This window comes from Camelus bactrianus, chromosome 12, assembly GCF_048773025.1.
Source record: "Camelus bactrianus isolate YW-2024 breed Bactrian camel chromosome 12, ASM4877302v1, whole genome shotgun sequence".
NCBI lineage: Eukaryota > Metazoa > Chordata > Mammalia > Artiodactyla > Camelidae > Camelus > Camelus bactrianus.
Window position 1 is genome coordinate 59,235,465 of NC_133550.1, and position 6,575 is coordinate 59,242,039.

The following is a 6,575-nucleotide window of genomic DNA, read 5'->3' on the forward strand; positions in this document are numbered from 1 at the left end:
GATAAGAAGCTGAGAGGCATGACGTTCCAGGACGGTTTAGAGTGAAGAGGAGGAAGTTGTTTGACCTTCACAGTGATGGGCTGTTACCACGGGGGTTTCCAGACGGCAGGGGATTGGTTACAGTGATGCGCTTCTACCATTTTAGGAAGATGACTTCGGTTTATTTTATGATGATCAGGAACATTGACAAGAGATAGATAACCTGAGAGGTTTAGCCTCTGTTCATGACATAAGCTAGAATTTGTTTTGCTTACGTGGCTTAAATGGTTTGGTCTGCTTGGGGACTTTCAAGTCTGGTCTCCATTTAATTTTATTGTAATAGTGGGAAGTTTGGAGAGCCGAGGGACACAGAGGAGGGGCTGTGACTCAGCCAGAAAGGGCAGAGACAAGTACCCAAAGGACACGCTGCATGTTCAAGAACAAAGATTCACTTGGGCAAATGTGGAAGAGTGTTCACCAGGCTGAATTCTCCCCACCCCTACACCTGAACGTACACTTAAACACACACCTTATACAAACACACACACGTGAAGACACACACAAGCATGCAGGCACACAAACCTCTTGTGGTCCTCCAATCCTTCCAGGCTCCCTCCTGCCTGGAATTCTGTCCAGTCCCCTCCCCTCCCCAGTTCCCAGGCCAGTGTGACCAGAGGTCCACCTTCCCCTCTGGCTTGGGCTGCCCACCATTTCTCACAGGCTCCCTATCCTCACATGGTTTGCAGGTTTTCACTAAGAGCTCACCTCTAGCCAATTTTTGTGCTGTTGAACAGTGGAATCGTCCCATGGGCAACGTCTCCTTTGCCTCTGCTGGGGTCCCTCGGGTTTCAGAAGCTTGGGTTTGAAGTTCACTGGTGTATCCAAAAATCTGTGGTTACTTTTTATCCAGAATGCCCATCTGTTGGAACAGGAATGTGTTGCCTCCACAAAAGCTAAACTTTTCTTGTTAGACTCACGTTGTCCAGATCACGGTCTGACAGGAAAACATCAGCGAGGCAGTCAGGAGACCTGGGATCCAGTCCTCAATCCCAATGAGCTGTTTTAGAATGACAGATGGATGGTCCTGTTCTTCATGCTCGTGATTATTTACCTCTCAGCCTCATCCCAGAAGAGTTGAGGAGGTTTAGTTGAATACAGACAACCCGCACATGTTTTACAGGAAGGACTAGATAAAGAAACCAGAGTGAAGGAAAGGCAGCCCAGCACACTCTAAGACCCAAGAGGCCAAATGAGGTGTTTAACTTAGCTTCCTAGGAGCCACGGAGAAAAGAGAAACACGACCACCTGCAAGTGGTCGGGATGACAAGGATTCTAAAGGTGCTCAAAAGAAGTGGGTTTTTTTCCTGGCTTGGTGGTCTGAGAACTCAACTGTGTGTTCTCACTAAGGAAACATCATGTGAGCCTCAGCAAGAGCCAGTCCCTCCGGGGAATTCGGAGCACGACTCTCCCCTTCATCTCTTTGTAGATATGATGTGGTAAGCAGGAAAACCTGAAGTTAAAGGTTGGAGTAAAAATGGACCTGTAGCTCAGACATGCTGTTCTGCCAGCTAAGGGAAGACCTATGGACATTTAACAGTCCAGCAGACCAGCCCCTACACAGAGAGTAGCCAAAGGAATACCTGTGGGAAAGCCTGTGGGAATACCTCTGAGAGTACCTGTGGGAATACCCCCTGGGAGTGAGGCGGGAAGCCCCATAAAAAGACCGGCAGAATCCCCCAGGCAGGGCCACTACTCTCCTGCCAGCACCACCCAGTTCCCTGGCCCACAGGCTCTATCTCACTTTTTGCCTCTGAAACGGCTTGCTTACCCCTAAAATTCTATTGGTTCCCTGAGCTCACTTCTGATTGGTTATTTCCTTCACTCCTGATTGGTTATTACTCTCACTTCTGATTGGTCCACTTCCCTAACTTCTGATTGGTCCTTTTGTAGTACTTCATTTGCATGGAGCTCACTCCTGATTGGTTATTTCTCTCACTCCTGATTGGTCTAGTTCTACAAAGCTTGTTCCTGATTGGTCAACTTCTGTTACACTTTATTTGCATATGATGTTGCAAAGTGTAAACTGGCAGCCTATAAAGGCCTGTATAAACCGACAGATACGGTCCAGAGCTTGGAATGTTAACTTCTTTTGGCGGGGAGGTATAATAAACCTGAGTTCTCCAACTCTTTGGAGTGCTTCTTGGTCTCTCGCCCAGATACAGGTTGCTGTCACAACTGAGCTGTAACACCAAGCTGCAACACATTTTTCCACAACAATACTTGTGGGAACACCTGTGATAATATTTGTGGAACCTGTGATAATATTTGTGGAACGATCTACAGAAATACCTTGAGAGTGCCTGTGGGAATACCTCTGAGAGTACCTGTGAGAGTACCTGAGAGTTCTTGTGGGAATTCCAGCAGGAGAGCTTGTGGGGCTGCCTGTGGGAAGCTGTAATCCTAAAAAGAACAGCTCTGGATTTTCTCCCACACCAGGAAATAATGTCCTAGTCCATCTAGCTGAGCCAGAATAATTTTAGCTTAAAATTTTTTTCTAAGTACATTTTACAAATCTCCCAAGAAAGTCCTAGAAAAATCCCACTACTGCATCCACAGACACCTAATGTCAAGCAAGTATCTCCTCCTGGTGAGTCTCACAAGTGGCTTAGTAGGGAAATGTAGCCCTAAGAGACTAGATGAGTGAATACAATTCACAGGTTGTTGAATAAAAGCCAATTCAATGTTGGAGGACATCTGCCAACAATGACAATTGGGCTTGGAGCAGTTCATTCTGAGCCACTTTTTTCTGACAGTAATGAGGCCATTCCTGGTTCCTGACAATAAAACCATGTCATCTGCATAGAAAAGACTTTCAACTTTCTGTTCCTCGTAGCAAAGGGCAATTCATTCAGCTCATCCAAAAGTTCTTTCAAGTCATAAAATACTCATTAGAGAGAGCAGGCGACCACAGCACATGGCTCTTGTGCTGTGCTTGAAATCATGATCTGGTTCGTCAAGACACGATTCCTCTTGATGGCAGCCCTCAGGCAGTGCTAAGGGGCAGGTTCTGTATAAGTGCCCAAGTCAGGGGTGGGGATTAATACTGGGCGCCTGTAGGTTAGCCCATAATTGGTTTCTCTCCATGTAATTCGTTTCTCTCCACTGAGTATAAGGCCAAAATCTGTCATTGCTGCTGCAACTCTTATATTGTTCCTGACAAATTTTTGCACAAGTGGCATAAAAAGGTCAATAGTGTGGAGTAATGTGCTAAAAACTCAAGGGCTTCTTCATGCAAAATATTAGCCTGAGAAACCCACACTTGCAATTTATAAAAGAGGAAATTGACAGATGGTTCAGTTGGAATATCAAGTAAACCAAAATGTCTATCATTTGAGGGAATAAAGGGTGGTCCTTAACAAAGTGTGCTAATCAACCCTTTGGGTCCATCCAGATAAGACTACCTGTAGAATTAAGGAGAACAAGCAACTTGGCTAATGAACACTCGAAACATGGTGAGTCCAAATGGAGATGAGCTGTAAATGTGCTCATCAGAATTCAAACTTAGTACCAAAAAAGAATGCAAAATAACTTTGTATTGATTATGTGTCAGAATGATACTATTTGGATATGTTGGGTGAATAAAACGTATTGTTAAAATCAATGCCATCCTTTTTTTTTTTACTTTTGTTATATGACTACTGAAAAGTTTTAAATTACTTGCATGCACACATGGTAGCTGTCTGCAAGATGACCCCCAGTGCTTCCCCCTTCCTGATACTCACATCCTCGTGTGGTCTCCCACATTGGATCAGAGTTGCTCTGTGTGACCAATAGAATGTATCAGAAGTAATGGCATGTCACTCAAGATTAGGTTACAAAAGACATTACTTTGGTCTCTTTTTCAATCTCTCTCTCTCTCTGTTCTAGGGGAAGTTAGCTACTAGTTTGTGAACAGCTCCATGGAGAGGCCTACACAGGGAGAAACTGAGGCTTCCAGCCAACACCCACATGGATGAACTGTCTTAGAAGGAAGTTCTCCGGTCACAGTCCAGATAACCTTCAGATAACCACAGCCAAATTGACATCTTGACTATGACCTCACAAAAGACCCTGATTTGGTTGGAATCACCCAACTAAGCCACTCCCAGATTTCTGGTCCTCAGAAGCCAGATGACATCATAAATATTACACTTCAGTCAATTGATTACATGGCAACAGATAAATAATATGCACACATTTTATTTCTATTAAGCAGCACTGATCTTGAACTTAAAAAAGAAATGAAAAATAAAGGAATCCTCTAGAGCAGAGGCTCCTACCCCTGGCTGCACATTAAAATCACTTGAAAAACTTTTTTAAATAGCTGATGCCCAAGTCCCACCCGAGACCATTGAGTCAGAGCCTCTTGGGTTGGAGCCTCAGCACCTGATTCTGTAAAAGTTACCCGGGTAAGGAGAGCGTTCAGCCCAGGCTGAGACCCCTGCTCTAAAAAATCGACTCTCCAATGTCATAGAAGTTAAGTCTACAGATCATCTGATGTGTGGCCACTCTGGGTGTGCCTCAGAATCCACCTGTGAGCTGTTAGAAAGGCCAGTTCTTGGGCCCCAGCCCAGGAGGACCAAGCCAGAACCTGCATTTTTATACGATCTCCAGGGAATTTGGATGCACACTGTAGTTTGAGAAGCACTGACTTAGGGTATCAGTTCAGAACCGGTCCTCAGAACTCTCACACTCCAGATTCCTGCTATAGGCAACCATATTCCAGAATCTGTTCTCCCATAAGCATTTATTAAGCTTGACTTGTGCATGAGCTCCCTCACCGAGGGATTCTGACATAACTGGTGTGGGTGGGGCTGAGCCACAGAGAATCTTGTGGAAGTTCTCCCCAGGGGAGTCTAAGCTGCAGCATCGGTGGTAAGACGGAAGATGCCCCCAATTGCCTCTCAGTCCATTCTTTCTCTGTGTCACTCATCTCACCATAAAACTGGCAGTCGAGAGTTTAAAAATGACTTGTTTCCATTCAACACGAATCCTACAAGCCAACTGCCCCCTGTAGAATTTACATGAAGAAGCAGCAATTTCTTCCAACTCTAAAGAAGAGAAACTTGCCTCGTGGATTTACCCAGTGCCAATATGTACGTCTCAATGAGGTGCTTTCCTAAGGGAGTCCCAACAGTAATGCTGAGGACAGTAACCATCACCTGAGTAACACCCTTGAGAACCCACCCTGGCAAGATACACCACCACCATGTAGCAAGACCTAAATTTGATAATAACTAACTCAAAACTCCTCGTCGTACATCAGCTCGCTTCCTGGCTCACAGTTTAAGGATTCTTTTATCTCTTAGTTCCTTTATTTTCTTTTTTCCTTGCTGACCGTCTTTATCAAACCAAGAATTACTGTGACAAAATCCACCTGGACCCAAACCAAAATGAGCCAGCAAAGCCCGTTTTAAGTCACTGACCGCTCCATTGATAGTGGGTGAGGGGTAAACTGAGGACATTTCCTGGCATTTCAAGAGGGTCTCAAAAAAGTAACTTCCACCAATTTGAAAACTCCATTCCTCTCTGCAATACCGGCCTTCTCTGAGATGCAACCATGAGTGCGAAAAACCTGGTCATACCTGTGACTAAGGTGGGAGGGATATCATCACTTTGTCCCTGCCTGAGAATCGTCTTCCTGCTGAATAAGACAGGCTAACTGCAATACAGTGGACAGCACCGTCTCCCTCAAGCTGCTTACCATAATTTGTAATATCTGCTTGTCTGCTTGTTTTTCACATCTCCTCTCTGATCACAACCCTATCCTGGCAGGAGCCACCTTCTTCCTACTTAGCCTAGGATCTGGGACATAGTAGGCACCAAGTCAGTGTTTGGTGAATGAAAGACTGAATGGAAAATTTCCCCAGATCCACGCCACTCAGAAATACTAGACTCTATAAATCCATTGGTGAGGAATTGTCCTGTCAGCTTGATACAGCTGTCTAGAGGAGATATGATCTTTAGGAAATCGGAGTGGTTCAAGCTGGCCCCGCAAGCCCTCCACCAATCCTGATATTCTGGTCTCAGATGTTATAACTGACTTCAACTATGTGATGGAAATAGAGGATTCTGACCATCACATACATCCCAAGGTCCAAGCAGACTGCACATACCAGACCAGAGAGATGTGAATCAACTTTAAACCAGGTCCAGCTTCTCTGGTTCCCAAATCCACGAAGGAAAGAGCTCTGTGTCCTGTCCTAGGCACTACATATAGCCACTTTCCATTTTAGGGTGCCTCTAAGATATGCCCAGCTAACTTGTGTCTTCTCCCCTCCGCCCCCCTCTGCTAGAGTGTGAGTCCCTCAAGGCAGGGTCTATATCTCATTCATCTGCATCTCCCTCTTGGGTGGCGCATAATAGATGCTCAAGAAACATTTGTGGGATGAACACACATGTGAATGTCAGGGCTGTGGGGCTAACCATGGGGACGATGGTTTAGAAGGAGAGCAAGTAGGGTATTTTCTTAGCCTGCCTCAGGGAGAGGCTCACCCCAGAGAGAGAGAAAATATAAGGAACTCAAATGAGATGCTGAAAAGAAAAGGTGTAACTCT